General features: G+C 39.8%; 1 long non-coding RNA gene across 1 annotated transcript; it reads left to right on the plus strand.

Moving 5' to 3' along the window:
• The first annotated feature begins 3,833 nt into the window (after nucleotides 1-3,833).
• On the plus strand, nucleotides 3,834-7,216 carry LOC145423469 (uncharacterized). The gene is made up of 2 exons (XR_013904513.1): nucleotides 3,834-6,056; nucleotides 6,486-7,216. It is a non-coding gene; the product is annotated as an uncharacterized LOC145423469 (long non-coding RNA).
• Nucleotides 7,217-17,488: the final 10,272 nt, after the last annotated feature.

A 17,488-nucleotide genomic window follows, 5' to 3' on the forward strand; every position in this document is an offset into this window, starting at 1 on the left:
AATAATATAATATAATGAGTTTAGCTCCATTCTTTTAAGCAAATGTTTTGAAGCTTCATCACTCCTGCTGACTGTTTAACATTTGAGACATTTTCTTATATTGATATTATTAGACTATTCTAATGCTGTTTGGCATTAAATATAGACACATAGAAAAGCTTATATTCCTCATATTAAGATCCATTAAATGGTGAATTTAATACTCACCATATTAGTTAAAATGACATAAAACAGAGTAAAGCTTCTATTCCTAATATTTAGGATTATTTAACTAGTAGATTTTGAAAATTTTAAGAGTTTTATTATCAAATGTTGATCATTAAACTAACTACTTACTAAGAAGAAAAAAATAGATGGTAATAAACGTGAAATTCTCCAATAATAATTGGTCTATTTGCCTCTCAAAAGCTTCTTGTTAAATTTCACATGGATTTGTGGTAAAGTTTCCATTTGCTGTAATTGGGCTTTAATATTCTGTAATTAAATATGGATGGTATATTTTTTCTATATTTTATGGGTTAATATTTAATAATATTTCTAACTTTTAAAAGCTATTACCTCACTTGTTAGCCTTGCTAGGAAAGGTCAAGTATGACAGCAAATTTATATTTTACCATGTTAAAGATCACTTGTGAACATCCTGAGTCCTGTTGATAACATAAGTAACTGTGAAAAAATTATGCACCTGAACTGTGAAAGCAACTTAACTACCCTTAAATCTAAAGTACAGTGGTAATTATATGACCACATGTCTGATTATTTACAAAATGTTTAAATTTTCTCTTAAATTCTGTCTACTGTACCGTAAAGTAAACAAGGATAGTTTAATTCATCACTGACACTATAATATGCGGAATTTTCATTTTCCCATTTCTAAGACATTTGTTTACAGACAATTGTATTCCTTTTCTGTAACTTATTACAAATAATTATTACTTAAGTATTACTTTTATTGTTACATTTATTACTCCACTTATCCTCTGAAGCACTTGCGCCTTCTCCAGTGTGTATCTAATTTGTGCTCTTTCTTACGCTGTGTGACAGGGGGAACAACAGGATGTGAATCAATTACTGGTTCAGGAAGCACAGAATAATGTGTTGGTCCCATTTTTTTTGATTCAGCTGAAGTTGTAGGTTCATGTGAAGCTCTTGGTTCGGGTGAAGTTGTGGGTTCAGGTGAAGCTGTTGGTTCAGGTGAAGCTCTTGGTTCAAGTGAAGCTCTTGGTTCGGGTGAAGTTGTGGGTTCAGGTGAAGTTGTTGGTTCATGTGACGCTCTTGGTTCAGGTGAAGCTCTTGGTTCGGGTGAAGTTGTTGGTTCAGGTGAAGTTGTTGGTTCGGGTGAAGTTGTTGGTTCAGGTGAAGTTGTTGGTTCGGGTGAAGCTGTTGGTTCGGGTGAAGCTGTTAGTTCGGGTGAAGTTGTTGGTTCGGGTGAAGTTGTTGGTTCAAGTGAAGTTGTTGGTTCAGGTGAGGCTGTTGGTTCAGGTGAAGTTGTTGGTTCAGGTGAAGCTGTTGGTTCGGGTGAAGTTGTTGGTTCAGGTGAAGTTGTTGGTTCGGGTGAAGCTGTTGGTTCGGGTGAAGCTGTTAGTTCGGGTGAAGCTGTAGGTTCAGATGAAGTTGATGGTTCAGGTGAAGCTGTAGGTTCAGGTGAAGCTGTTAGTTCAGGTGAAGCTGTTGGTTCGGGTGAAGCTGTAGGTTCAGGTGAAGTTGTTAGTTCAGGTGAAACTGTTGGTTCGGGTGAAGTTGATGGTTCAGGTGAAGTTGATGGTTCAGGTGAAGTTGTTAGTTCAGGTGAAGCTGTTGGTTCAGGTGAAGTTGATGGTTCAGGTGAAGGTGTTGGCTCAGGTGAAGTTGTTAGTTCAGGTGAAGCTGTTGGTTCAGGTGAAGTTGATGGTTCAGGTGAAGGTGTTGGCTCAGGTGAAGCTGTTGGTTCAGGTGAAGTTGATGGTTCAGGTGAAGTTGATGGTTCAGGTGAAGGTGTTGGCTCAGGTGAAGCTGTTGGTTCAGGTGAAGTTGATGGTTCAGGTGAAGTTGATGGTTCAGGTGAAGGTGTTGGCTCAGGTGAAGTTGTTAGTTCAGGTGAAGCTGTTGGTTCAGGTGAAGTTGATGGTTCCGGTGAAGCTGTTGGTTCAGGTGAAGTTGTTAGTTCAGGTGAAGCTGTTGGTTCAGGTGAAGTTGATGGTTCAGGTGAAGGTGTTGGCTCAGGTGAAGCTGTTGGTTCAGGTGAAGTTGATGGTTCAGGTGAAGTTGATGGTTCAGGTGAAGGTGTTGGCTCAGGTGAAGCTGTTGGTTCAGGTGAAGTTGATGGTTCAGGTGAAGCTGTTGGCTCAGGTGAAGCTGTTGGTTCAGGTGAAGTTGATGGTTCAGGTGAAGCTGTTGGTTCAGGTGAAGTTGATGGTTCAGGTGAAGCTGTTGGCTCAGGTGAAGCTGTTGGTTCAGGTGAAGTTGATGGTTCAGGTGAAGCTGTTGGTTCAGGTGAAGTTGATGGTTCAGGTGAAGTTGTGGGTTCAGGTGAAGCTGTTGGTTCAGGTGAAGCTGTTGCTTCAGGTGAAGTTGATGGTTCAGGTGAAGCTGTTGGTTCAGGTGAAGCTGTTGCTTCAGGTGAAGTTGATGGTTCAGGTGAAGCTGTGGGTTCAGGTGAAGTTGATGGTTCAGGTGAAGTTGTGGGTTCAGGTGAAGTTGTTGGTTCAGGTGAAGCTGTTGCTTCAGGTGAAGTTGATGGTTCAGGTGAAGCTGTGGGTTCAGGTGAAATTGTAGGTCCTGGTGTTGGTTCAGGTGAAGGTCTGGGTATGATTATTAGTGTGAATGCTTGAAAAGCATTCACAGTATTGTTATTCGAATCTTTATTATTATTATTAGTGTGAATGCTTGAAAAGCATTCACAGTATTGTTCTTCTAATCTTTATTATTATATTTTATTTTTCCGTACGTTTTTTGAAAGCCTACTCCTTCAAAACCGTTCAACTTAGAAAAACCATTCAAACATCGTTAGATTCCTATTCTTTTGGACAACATTGCTTCTATTTTTCTCATTTTTAACATTTATATTTTTAATTTTATTCAACTTTATTCAACAAAAATTTCCCATGTATTTCAATGGGGAGACCCTTCAAATTCTCATTCAACTTACTCATTTTTAAACTCTTACTACTTCCACATACATTGACATAGAGCCACCATTCAAACTTTAAAACGAAGACAAGACATTCAACTATTCAACTTGTATTTATCTTTTCAATATCTATTATACTTTTTCTTCAGTTCCAGTTTAAGTTTCATGATGTTTTTTCACCCGTTTCAAAATTTATAATGGGTGTGTATGGGACGGAATGTTGGGGCTAGAGTGAGACAGCTCAACTGCTAGAGTGAGAGGAGCAAAAAAATTAATCTTAAAATCTTTTTTAAAACTGCTGCTGTGTCCGCAGCGTTTGCTCTACAGGTATGATTTTACCCTCAAAACGTAGCCATCGCTGTCCTCTTTCATCCAATGTGTTTACTATTGTACTAGGTGTTATGGTTCTTTCATAAATGTCACCAATGCACAGCCTCCTCCCTCCAACTCTTCCATAGACTCTAATGTTAAAATGGCTCAGAAGGTTCGTTTGAAAATCAGAAGAGCATGGTGTCTTTCCACTGTCACCATGTCCATATAATAAACTCCACAGACATGAAAACTGAGAATTTGGTAGACTAGACATTGCTGTCGCTCACAGTGAAAGAATTTTGTCAATACGACTTTTACTTTTCATTTGGGAACGATTTGTTTCGGCCTGACTTTTCTGTTCATTTTAAGCAGCAAAAGTGAGGTGCATGTCTGTGTCGTGTGTATGGAGCCATTGGGTGCGGTCACTATAGCAACCAGGCTCACACCTGCCTGCTTAACGAGCTCTGCCTGCCACTGTACCAAGATTCATCTTAAGCACTTCTCTTTCAACTGCTGCTGTGTCCACAGTGTTAAAGCCATCATTTTACCCTCAAAACGTCGCCATCGTTGTTCTTTTTCCAACATCTTGTCTTTCAAAGCTCAGAGATGTAAACTTTTTAAACTGTGTGGGTCCAAGTGGAGGGATCACATTTGAGTCATTCAGTGATTCAAAGAATATGACCTTTTAATATTCTTTCAGATGTTTTCTGACTCTAAATGTTCTTTTCTCATTTCTTAGGTTTTTCTAATTTACAATTAAAACATTTTCAGCTTTTTTCCAACTTCTTCTTCTGTGTAACCTTCAGCTTTTAGCAGTTCAGCACTGTTGTTTTCAGGTTAAATTCAGGTTGTTTTTTTTGTTTTTTTATCTCATTCAAAATTTTTAACTCAAAATTCAGCAATTAATTCATTTCAGTCCACATGTCTGTGTCCGTGTGTATGGAGCCCTTGGGTGCAGTCACTATAGCAACCAGGCTCACACCTGCCTGCTTAACGAGCTCTGTCTCTCACTCTGCCAAGATTAAATCAAAAATGTGTGTTACATCTAAGCAGTTGTAGTAAGATTAACTTTTTCAATAGGTACAATAAGACAGGTTTGACAGGCTTTTGCCACAGATTAACAGTATGTCAGTAGTTAATATAGGCTAACTGAATAGAGCCCTGAATTATTGCCCTGTTAAATTCAAGTTGATTGTGTATTGGTGGACTTGTCTTCTCCACACAGGTTTTTCATACCTCGGCAGTTTTAGTCAGTTGATGACTTTAAAATAATCTTTTCTGACTGGATAATTAAAGCTCACAGCATCTACCTGTCTGTAGTGTATTTTCCCACATTTTAAATAATCGAATCTCATTTAATGTCTCTGTTTTTAGTCTGTATAGTTTATCTCCCCACGAATACGCTCAAAGTAGTCTTAAAATAAAATCCATAAAACAGTTCAAGATGACATACTTTTTATTTGCTAATTTAATGCCAGTTGCCCTCTTTCCTGAGTATAAGCGAATGAGTGACATAAAGAGAAAAAGTACCAATTTGTATGCTGGTGAGTCTTGTGTATTTTTTTCTCTGTCTCTCTATGACAGAGAAATATATATGCTCATTATTGATGTTCAAACTGATGCTCAAATTTCCAAGCACCACCTGAACGCCTCATCAGTCTTTAACTAATCACTGCACCAACTGCCGTCATTCCGCTTTGCTCTCTGCTGTGGTAAGTACAATACACTCAGTACAGCACGGTTTTAATTTTATGATGGTAAAAATACATGTTTGACATTTAAACTCACATATCAAGTCTTTTTAAAGTTCAACAGAGTTCAAAGAATAAAGAAAGCAAAAAAAGAATAACCTTTGCTACCATTTATATAGGTTTATGACTTTTGCTGTTAGCAGCAGTGCTAACGCTAGCTTCAATGCTAATGCTAGCTATAGTGCTAACACTAGCCTTAGCAGTTGTTAACTGACAAAAAGAATATTCTTGTGATATTCCTGTGATATTTATTGGCGGTCAGTGAGACAAAAGTAACAAATGAGATTTATTATTGCCATTGTGCCTCAGTTTTAACAGTAAGAGTACTTTATGACTTTTGCTGTTAGTAGCAGTGCTAATGCTAGCTTCGATGCTAATGCTAGCATCAATGCTAACGCTAGCTAAAGTGCCAACACTAGCCTTAGCAGTTTTTAACTGACAAAAAGAATATTCCTGTGATATTCCTGTGATATTTATTGGCGGTCAGTGAGACAAAAGTAACAAATGAGCTTTATTATTGCCATTGTGCCTCAGTTTTAACAGTAAGAGTGCTAGTTCTACCAGCAGTGCTAACACTAACTGAAGTGCTAACGCTAGCAGGAATGCTAGCGTTAGCAGCGATGCTAAGGCTAGTAACAGTCTAACAGTAGCCTTATATAAGTACTTAAATAAATACTTCAGTTAATTAGTTTGAATTATAAAATGGCTGCTGTATCAGCTGGTGTGCTATATTGCTCTATAATTACCCTGCTGACTATAAGTTCAGTGTATCATGTCGTGTGGGCTTTGTTTTTTTGTTAGTCTGATAACACTGTACAGACAACTAACATGTTATTTCTTGTCTTACACTTTCAGGAACTTGACTCACATCTGTGCTTTGCCTGGTAGGTGTGCACATACTGTTAGAGAAGTACACCAAATTTTTAAAAAAAGAGTCTGACTAATATAAGCTTTAAAGTGATGGGTTCAAACTTTGTGCTAGACCTTTTAAACACATTTTTATAATAAATACACATAAGTTCAGCTTAACAATTGGGCTAAAATATTTTTTTCGTACATTTTTGCACATTACATGTGATTAGTTAACAATTCACTCAATCATATTTGTATTTAAAAATATTATTGCTGAATTTAATTAAATATTTATTCTTTTAAAAAGTGCCAAATTGTGCAACTTTTTGCACATGGCAGCCGACAACAGTTTAGCTTGAATATTTGTTTTGTCCTTTTTCAGTAGTCACAATTAGTTCATACAATTACCATGTGATATAATTTTATTAAAATTTTTTTTTTTTCTTGTTTTTTGTTCACAGTGTGCAGAAGAAGAACAAGGACCAGATCTCCAGTCTTCTATCTCACATCCCAACCCCCCAACCCCTCTATCTTCTGTCCTACTCCACCTGTTGTCTCTGCCTTCTTTCCATCTGTATTTCACCCTGTGGTTTGTGAGAAATTTTGCCAAACCAAGAATCTTATTGCGGTTTGATTTAAAGCCGTGTCTCTCCTACTCTGTCTGTTCTCTCTGCTAAATTTTCTCTCTACATGTTTTTCACTCTTTGGCTTGCTGCTGAAAAATGCACAAGCCAATAAAACTATAAAGAGTGCATATTTTGCCTCAACCTGAGAACAAACTGAACAAACAAAGAAAACTCTGCGGTTTGATTTAAAGCCGTGTCTCTCCTGCTCTGTCTGTTCTCTCTGCTAAATTTTCTCTCTACCTGTTTTTCACTCTTGGCTTGCTGCTGAAAAATGCCAAGCCATTAAAGCAATAAAGAGTGCATATTGCCTCTACCTGAGAACAAACTGAACAAATAAAGAAAACTCTAATTCACGGTTTGATTGTGATTTCCCAGCCGTGTTTCTCCTGCTCTGTCTGTTCTCTCTTCTAAATTTTCTCTCTAGCTGTTTTTCACTTTGCGCTTGCTGCTAAGTTGTGCCAAGCCAATAAAGAGAGTGCATATTATTCTCTCGACTGACAAACTGTCAAACAAACAAAGACATCTGTTTCTGAGAAATAAAAACTGAAATATAAAGACAAAGAAAACATCTGCTCTGTGCCACTCTTATTTTATAAACATATTTTCTAAAGACTAAGAGAAACACTTGTGTAAAAATGCCAAGGAAGCAGAAAAAGTCACAAGCTGCAAAACAACGCTGGAAGAAGTTCCATGAGTTTCATGAAGTACCAACATGTGAACAAGCTGAGTGTGATTTTCCTCAGAGCTCTGCAGAAGACTTTGTGTCTGCAAAGACCAATGCTGATGGTGTCAAACAGGCAGGTCAACATGTTCCTGCACATGTACAACAGGTATCCTATGCAGATGCTGTAAAGATTGGATTGCAGCATGAATTTAATGATCATCAGGTAAACCATAGAGACCAACCTGAGGTGTCAAGTGCCCCACAGGTGGGTTATGCTGATATTGTAAAAAGAGGCCGTCACAGTGATGTGGCAGGACCATCTCATGCAGAAAGAGTGAACTTTGAAAACCAGCCCTCTGTTACACATATCTGTGCATCTCACAGCCAGGCTCATCCCAAATATGGAGACTCCAGAAACAAGCAGTGCACATGTAACTCACTCACATTTCTTGCTTTCCTTCATGAGAATGATAACATGACTACAGCTGACCTTAATCTGGTCTTGGATAAAGGTGATGTGATGTACAAAGAGGCCAAGAAAAGATTTCCTAAAAATATTCATTTGGCAACCGATGAGCTGCCAGACAAAGTTGATGCTCGCTGGTCTATGTATGATGTCGACATGACACAGCCTTCCCGGTATGGGACATTTGAAGAACCTCCAGAGGAGGCAGTAGATACCTTTCTCAGCTTAGAAGCAGGACTGAGCTGCCTGTTGTCAGATGTGCAGTATGCCTTATTGATTATGAGTGGATTGTGTATCGCAGTGTTCAGATCCACATCAGGCAAATATGGTTTCTTTGATCCACACTCCAGAACACCCAGTGGTCTTCCTCTACTACTACAGTCACGTAATCGTGGTACAGCAGTGATGCTGAAATTCACACTCCTCAGTGACATGATTAAGAGGATCCAAGATTCTTATGAAATGATGGAGATATCACCCTCTTGTAACTATGAACTGAAGCCTGTGCAGTTCTACAGTATGAGCACAGTCAACCTGAGTGATACTATCACAGACACAGTCTGCAGACCAACAGCTGCCACTGCTGTGGCATCTACTCACTCTGATACAACTGTTGATGAAGCAAACTCCTCTACTCCAAGGAGAAACACAACGACTGATCTGACTGAGAACATCTTTTGTCAAATGTCCATTTGTACGCCACCGGTGAAACAAAAAGAAGTCCACGTGACTCAGTTCACATCATATGAAGATCAGAATGAACCTCCTAATATACCAACTGAAGAACTATGCAGTGAATTAAGTTTCCTTCCATCAAGTGATGCTTTTTCATGTCAATCAAATGCTGCCATAACAAATGTTGCTGCCTGTGACCTTTCTGATATAGTTTTACAAAAAGTGAAAAAAGTTAATAAACAACAAAGGCAAAAAGTGAGAAGAAGATTAATGGCATCAGAGAAACCCAGAAATCAGAGAAAAGAAAACCAAAAAAGGAAAGAACGACAAAAGTATGCTTCAAACAAAGAGTACAAAGAAAAGAAAAAGTCTTGCACAAGCGAGGCATATAAAAACAATCCTGAAGTCAGACAGAAATATATGAAAAGACGTTACTGTGAAAATGATGAATTCAGAAAGAAACAAAAACAATATGTTAAAAAACGTTTTTCTGAGAATGCTACAGTTAGAAAGAAACAACAACAATATATTAAAAGACGCTACTGTGACAATGCTGAATTTAGACAAAAACAAAAAAACTATATAACTAAAAGGTATCAAGAAAACCCAGAATTCAGAGAGAGACAGAGATCTCGAGTGACTCAGCGTTATGCACGTGACAATGCATTCAGAGTAAGACACAGACAACTAATGAAACAACTAATGCGAGACAGGTATCAAAGTAATCTTGCATTCAGGATTATGCACAACATGAGATGTGCAATGAAAATAAAAAGGAAATACAGATGGGTGAACAGACAAACCCAAGAGAGTGACAACAGTGTGATCAACGAGGCCATATCTGTGTTCAAATCACAAATCAAAGCTGGACCATCATACCCATGTACTGTCTGTTTGAAGGCTTCATTTCCAAACCAAGTACGACCCTGCACAAGGTCAAATTATGTCAAAAACCCACATGTGGCTGCAACATGTTTGACTGGAAGATTTGTTCATGTTTGTGATGAAAACTGCAGAAATGAGCAGTGCAATGTTCCCGATGAGAGAAAGAGAGAGTGGATTTGTCACACCTGCCACAATCATCTTAAAAATGGATCCATGCCAGCACTTGCTGTTGCCAATAAACTGGATCTTGCTGATACTCCACCTGAACTGTCTGATCTCAACATACTGGAGAGACATCTCATAGCCAAGTGCATACCATTTGCCAAGATCATTCCTCTTCCCAAAGGCAGACAAAGAGCAATTAGAGGAAATGTGGTCTGTGTCCCATCAGAGGTACAGGAAACTGTTGAAGCGTTGCCTCGATTGAGAATTAATTCTCAGGTCATGAGAGTAAAATTGAAGAGACGCTTGTCTTATAAAGGTCATCAGCTGTTTCAGACTGTAAGCTGGTCTAAACTTGTGCAAGCACTGCATAAACTCAAGCAGATTCATCCACAGTATAAGGATGTGAGCATCAGAGATGATGCTGAGCTGTGTGATCCAACTCTTCCTGATGAAGATGATGAGGATGATGATGATGAAAACATGAATGAGGACGATTATGATGAGGCTGATTTAATGGAAATTGACAGCTGTGAGAAAAATGCACTGAGTGAAGCACAAAATATAAATGAACAGGACATTGACATGTTACCCTGTGATGGTGAACAATCGCATGAACAGATGAGAGATGATTCAGAGCAAGCAGATGGACTGACTAATGGTGGTTTTGCACTCGAGTCCTGTTTGCAGCCCCCTGATGTGGCTGAGGAGATATTATGTTTCAGTGAAGGAATCTACTCTGTTGCTCCTGCAGAGAGAAACAATCCAATAAGTTTTTTCAAAACACCTAAACTGGAGGCCATGGCCTTCCCTGTGCAGTTTCCTACAGGCCAAAACACACTTGATGAAAGAAGGCTGATCAAAGTATCCCCCAGTGGGTATTTCAAATCAAGACTTTTCTGCATTGATGATCGTTTTGCCAAAGACACAAACTATTTATTCTTTGCACAGTTTGTGACTGAAATACACTTGGCTACATCCAGCATGACAGTACAGTTAAGGAAGGCAAAGCCTCTGACCAGAGATGGTAGAAAAATAACCTCAGGCATGTTACAAGATAAACATGAGGTGGAGAAACTGGTGCGAAATAAAGATGCAGTGAGATTCATGCAGCCTCTGAGAGGAACCCCAGCCTATTGGGAGAAAACAACAAGAGATCTTTTTGCCATGATCAGACAGTTGGGAACTCCCACGTTCTTTTGCACATTTTCAGCTGCTGAAATGCGCTGGCCTGAAGTGATCGAGGCAATAACAAGGCAGCAAGGTGAACAAGTGAATTTTGAAGGACTCGACTGGTCAGCAAAGTGTGACATCCTGAGAAGCAATCCTGTCACAACAATGCGCATGTTTGACAAGAGAGTTGAAGCATTATTCAGAGATTTACTCTTATCTCCCGCAGAGCCACTTGGCAAAGTCATTGACTACTTTTACAGAGTTGAGTTTCAGCACAGAGGAAGCCCACACATACACTGCCTCCTGTGGGTAGAAGGTGCTCCTGTGTTTGAGGAGGATGATGAGCAAACTGTTGTTGATTTTATAAACAAATACATCACAGCTCAGCTGCCTGATCCACATAAACAACCTGAACTGTACAAAAAAGTAACAGAAGTGCAAAAACACAGTAAGAACCACACAAAGACGTGCTTTAGGAGTTTAAGCTCCGGGTGCCGTTTTGGTTTTCCCAAACCACCCTGCAATGAGACAATGATCACAAGACCCAGTGAGGATGATGCACTGGAAGTAGAAACGGCAAAGAACAAGCTCAGACCACTGAACCAGCTGCTGAATGAACCTGAAACTGCTTCCATGAGTTTAGAGCAGCTCTTGGAAAGATGCAAGTTGACACATGCAGAATATGAGAGATACCTGAATAAAATGAACATGAGGAGTACGATCATACTAAAGCGTGATCCAAAAGACTCTTGGATAAACGGCTATAATCCACATCTGCTTGAAGCCTGGAACAGTAATATCGACATAAGCTTTGTTTTAGATGCTTTTGGTGCTGCAAATTATTTAATGAAATATATATCAAAAAAAGAGGGCGGGCTATCTGAGTACCTGAAAACTGTCATTGAGAACTCCCATAAAGACAGTGTAAATGAGTGCGATGAAATGAGAGCCGTCATGCAGGCATATTCAAAGAAGCGAGAGATCAGTGCACAGGAGTGTGTTGCTCGTGCATGTGGTCTTCACATGAAGCAATGCTCACGTGCTGTAATATTCATTCCAACTGATGATAATCCTGTGAAAATGAGTCGTCCCCTGTCAGTTCTGGACAACACAACACCTGAGTCTTCCAATGTTTGGATGACATCTTTGAATGACAAATACAAAGCCAGACCTGAAACACCAGAGTATGAGGAGATGTGCATGGCAGACTTTGCTGCTACTTGCAGGATTGTCTATGGCCAACAGAAAAAAGGTAAAGATGTTTTGCCCCTTCTCAATGAGATGGGGTTTGTGCAAAGGCGCAAAAATGATAAGCCTGCTATCATCAGATTTCACCGCTGCTCACAAGAAAAACATCCAGAGCAATATTACGGAAGACTGCTTAAACTGTACCTTCCTCATCGTTCAGACCACGAACTGAAAACACCATCGTTGCCAACCTATCAGGCTTTCTATGGTGCTGGCTGTGTACAGCTACCAGGTACTGATCGTCTTGAGTACGTGCAACACATTGTCAAAAGAAACAGAGAAAAATATGAGAAAAACAGTGAAGAGATCGAGAGCGCTGTTGAGGAATATGAGCAGAACAGAGGTGTGACTGACGAATGGTGTAATCTGGCACCTGAATCAGATCTCGTAAGGTTGCCACTTGTTGAACAAGAAAGAGAGCGAGACAATGAAAATGAACAGGAAGATGTGCCCGACTACAGCCGTCAGGCTGATGCTTCAACAGAAGTCAGAGCCATCAGGGAACCCCCTGCTATTGATCCCACATTGTTACGTCAGATGTTTCAAAATCTGAATAAGAAGCAAGCCTGCATATTTTATGCAGTTAGAGACTGGTGCATTAAAAGAGTCTGTGCTCTAAATCCAGAGCAGTTTTTCTTTTATATTAATGGTGGTGCTGGAACAGGAAAATCACATCTTATCAAATGCATCTACTCAGAAGCATCTAAGATACTGAGCAAAGTGCCCAGATATGCAGACGACGTTGACATATCAAAACCCACTGTCCTGTTAACTGCTTTCACTGGGACTGCAGCTTTTAACATTTCTGGAACAACACTGCATTCTCTTCTCAAGCTGCCTAGAAGCTTAAAACCTCCCATTCAGGGACTTGGCAATCAGCTGGATGAAGTCAGATCAGAACTTTTGAATGCTGAAATAATCGTCATTGACGAAGTGTCTATGGTGTCAAGACATCTGTTTGCATATGTAGATGCAAGACTCAAACAGATCAAAGGGACTCGGAGACCCTTTGGAGGCATGTCAGTCATTGCTGTCGGAGACTTCTATCAGCTACCCCCAGTGCGACAGTCTAAACCTCTCTGTGTGCACGACCCGTCTGAGATCGACCTGTGGCGGGAGCATTTTCAGATGATCACTCTGACTGAGATTATGCGTCAGAAAGATGATGTTGTCTTTGCAGAGATGCTGAACAGAATTCGTGTGAAAGGAAAGTTGGATGAGCTTTGCGAAGCAGATAGAAATTTGTTGTCACAGGCCATAACTGAACCAGCCCTTTGTCCAACTGATGCGTTGCACATTTTTGCAACTAATAAAGAAGTGGATGCACACAACTCTGCAACACTGGCTCTGCTCCACACTCATATCATTGACATCCATGCAGATGATTATAGAAAAGATCCTAGAACTGGCAGAATGGCACTTCAAGACAGACCATTGAAAGGAGGTAAAAACGAGTTACCAGACACACTGAAAGTTGCAGAAGGAGCTCGTGTCATGCTCACCAGAAACATTGACATACAAAATGGTTTGGTTAATGGAGCTTTTGGAATACTACTTAGAGTAGTTCACTCTGAAAACGACCAACACATCATCAAGCTTGGACTTAAAATGGATAATGAGACATCTGGAAAGAATAACCGCACACCAGCAGACGACATGGTGTACATTGAGAGAGCAGAGGAGAATCTGAAGCAGAAAGGAGTGGTACGAAGACAGTTCCCAGTGAAGCTGGCCTTTGCATGTACAATACATAAGGTACAGGGTATGACAACTACATCAGCTGTTGTCTCTCTTAAGAGCATTTTTGAGCCCGGCATGGCCTACGTAGCTGTCAGTAGAGTGACGTCTCTCAGTGGACTGTATCTTCTTGATATGGAAGAGAAAAAAATATTCACCAACCCAGAAATCACTGCAGCGCTTGAGAACATGAGACAAGCCAACCTTGATGACATGATGCCTCTTCTACACGTGAGGCAAACCCTCAGCAGGTCAGAGGTTTTCACCATTGTTCATCATAATACAGAGGGACTGCCAGCTCACATTAATGACATCAAAAGTCACCATGAATTGTGTCTAGCAGATGTTTTGTGCCTAACAGAAACACACCTGCGGGGCTCTTTTGTCGCAGAGAGTCTCCACTTGGAAAATTACAATTTGTTCAAACGCAACAGACACCTGTCCTACACAAACTTTCCCCAGATGGCTAACAGAAGTGGTGGTGGAGTTGCTGTTTATGTGAAAAGTGACATTCAAGTGCATGAAAAACAGTACATCCATAATGTAACTGACCTTGAATTTCTGGCTTTAAAGGTTGAAGCACCAGTCAGTGCTCTGATTGCAGTTGTATACAGACCTCCAGACTACACTCTGAGGCCATTCCTGAAAAACCTGGTAAGCCTATTAGACTCATTGGAGATCATGGACTGTCATCCCATCATAGTTTGTGGTGATTTTAATGAGAATGTTTTATCCAGTGCAAACAAACCAATCCTGGAGCTGTTTGAGTCTAGGGGATACGCACAGGTCATCACTGCCCCTACCACAGAGAAGAACACACTGCTTGACCTAATTTTCATTTCTCAGTCAGATCGATGTCTCCATTCTGGAGTCATGAAGACATACCATAGTTACCATGACCCAGTATACTGTGTATTGTCCTGTGATGATTCATGATCTAGATCTTTGAATACAGTAAGTAATTTCTATATTTTTGAATGACTTAAGAAAGTAGAGCGATATTTAAAAGTTGACGCTCTGCATTGCAGTATAATGGTTGAATTGTTTACATAAAATACAATTACATGAATTAAGTAATGATATCAGTAAAAGATGACAATTTTATTTATTACAGAAAATCTAAAATTCACTAACAGTAACCTATAAATGTCAGAAAAATCAAATATAGCAGTTTGAAACGAACAGTGTAGGCATATCCTCTCTGCAGCCAGGCTTCAACATCCTGCCAGGCTGCCCCAGTCTCACTGTGGCTGGGAGGGAGGGAGGGTGGACCAGAGGATTGCCTACACAACACATAAATGTTCAACAGCTTCTTCATTGTTTCTGAGAGAACAATAATGACTAAAGGTTGCTTTTTAAAAAAACAAACAAACAAACAAACAAACAAACAAACCTAATTACAGCAATAATGACAGTTAAGCCACTTTATGTGTGCCTCTATTTTGAAATACTATTTACAAAAATATTATTATTTTGGTTTGTTATAAACTTTAAACTTTTTCAAAAGTACACAATTATATTTTTGGACAAATTTTTCTATGAAACATAAATTTTTATGAGCTTTTATCATGTTTCTGGCCAGTGCAATCATCAGGGTGGGTCTGGGTTGATAACTGCACATTTCTGGACAGAAATGTTTCAGCAGTGTTACATATGTAGTGCATATGTTACACTTGCTTTCTGTTACCAGCTGATACCCTACATTTGTATAGACATTTGATGGTGTGAGGTTGGGGAGTTGAGTGGGAGGGGGGGAGGGTACGGTGGGAGTTGAGGGGGGGGGAGGGGGGGTTTCCTTTCCTGTTAGGTTTCCTTTGTTTTTCTTTTTTTTTCTTTTTAAGAGAGACACAGTCCTCCTGTGTCTTCTCCAATCTTCACATGTAAAATCCAACAATGTGAAGCACATAGCAGCCAGAAACTGTAATGCCACAGATCAGAGAAACTTCATCATCACCATCTTCATCGCCATACGATCAGAGCGTGAGACTTCACATCTGGAGCACAGGAGAGATTCTGTGATAAGTCCTCCTTCTAGCTTGTCCCACAAGCAGTCGGTGAGATTTACTAACAACAAAAAGGGTTAATGACATAATTTCCATGAAAACATGTATTCATTCTTTGTGAAGTGTTTAAATTGTGTTTTCACTTGACCTTAGGAGTGTTAGAGTGTATTGTAATGTCTGTACTCAGGTGTTTCCCTCTGTGATCCATCCCCTTCAGAGCTGAGACACTCAGGACTGAACAGACGGCACAGTTTCTGTGACTGAGCCTCCAAAACACCTTCTTTGAAACCACTCATGATAGAAGGGCTTCATATTTGCAGCAGCACTACTACAGGTATTCAGTTTATTACAGGATGTGTTTGTTTCTTAGGACCAGCTCTGAGTGCACACTACCTAACATATACACCTTTCTGTTCATTACAAACCCACTACTCTGGATCATATGGCCAGTTGGCAGGAATGTTGCTGCAGGAAAACATCCCTGGAGATCACCATCATTGTCAGACTGACTGTGCCTCCTCTGTGCAGTGTCAAGATCCTCCCTAAATGAGTGTGTAAGTTAACATTTTCATTATTTTATTCCCTTTGACAAGACAAGTATCACTGATATTTACATTTACAACTACATATTCCTGTTTTCTGCTCTTCTTTTAAAGTCCTCAGCTATCCTGCTTCTGTGCTGCTTGCCACACATCAAACACTGGCCGGATGACAGGGAGGATCCACTCTGAAGTCACTGGACATGATGAGGATCATATGGGACTTTATAGTTTCACAGAAACGATGTGCTCTGTGATTACAGGTTTTAAATGGACATAATGACTGCCTCTCTCTGATCAACAGGCTAAAGGATTGTTTTCATTGTTAGTGCTCTGTACAATGTATGCTTATTTAGTATTTCATCACAGAGCAAACCTTTTTTTCTTTAACATATTTTTATTTTTTTATTTGTGGGGATAGGTTAATTGATTAATCCAAATTGTCACTAGGTGTGAATGTGCGAGTGAATGTGAGTGTGAATGGTTGTCTGTCCCTGTGTGTTGGCCCTGTGACAGACTGGCGACCTGTCCAGGGTGTACCCCGCCTTTCGCCCTATGACAGCTGGGATAGGCTCCAGCGCCCCCCGCGACCCTGGAAAGGATAAGCGGAAGCGAATGGATGGATGGATGGAAATTTTTATTTTGTTCTAATGTTGAATTAACTGTGGGGATTTTTTTTAAGTGGGCACTCGGGATGTCATATGACCAGAAATGTGGTAACTGGAATTCAACAGTATGGAAGAAAAAATCTGCTGAGAACGAAACACATACAAAAACCCCCAAGAAAATTCAAATTCATTCCATGTAATCCAATCTAAAACATTTTAAACTGCTGAACAGCTATCCTGCTTCTGTGCTGCTTGCCACACATCAAACACTGGCCGGATGACAGGGAGGATCCACTCTGAAGTCACTGGACGTGATGAGGATCATATGGGACTTCATAGTTTCACAGAAACATTGTGCTCTGTGATTACAGGTTTTAAATGGATACAATGACGGCCTCTCTCTGATCAACAGGCTAAAGGATTGTTTTCATTGTTAGTGCTCTGTACAATGTATGCTTATTTAATATTTCATCACAGAGCAAACCTTTATTTATTTAACATTTTTTTTATTTTGTTTTAATGTTGAATTAACTGTGGGGATTTTTTTAAGTGGGCACTTGGGATGTCATATGACCAGAAATGTGGTAACTGGAATTCAACAGTATGGAAGAAAAAATCTGCTGAGAACGAAACACATACAAAAACCCCCAAGAAAATTCAAATTCATTCCATGTAATC

Source organism: Astatotilapia calliptera, chromosome 22 (genome assembly GCF_964374335.1).
Source record: "Astatotilapia calliptera chromosome 22, fAstCal68.1, whole genome shotgun sequence".
In the NCBI taxonomy this organism is placed as follows: Eukaryota; Metazoa; Chordata; class Actinopteri; order Cichliformes; family Cichlidae; genus Astatotilapia; species Astatotilapia calliptera.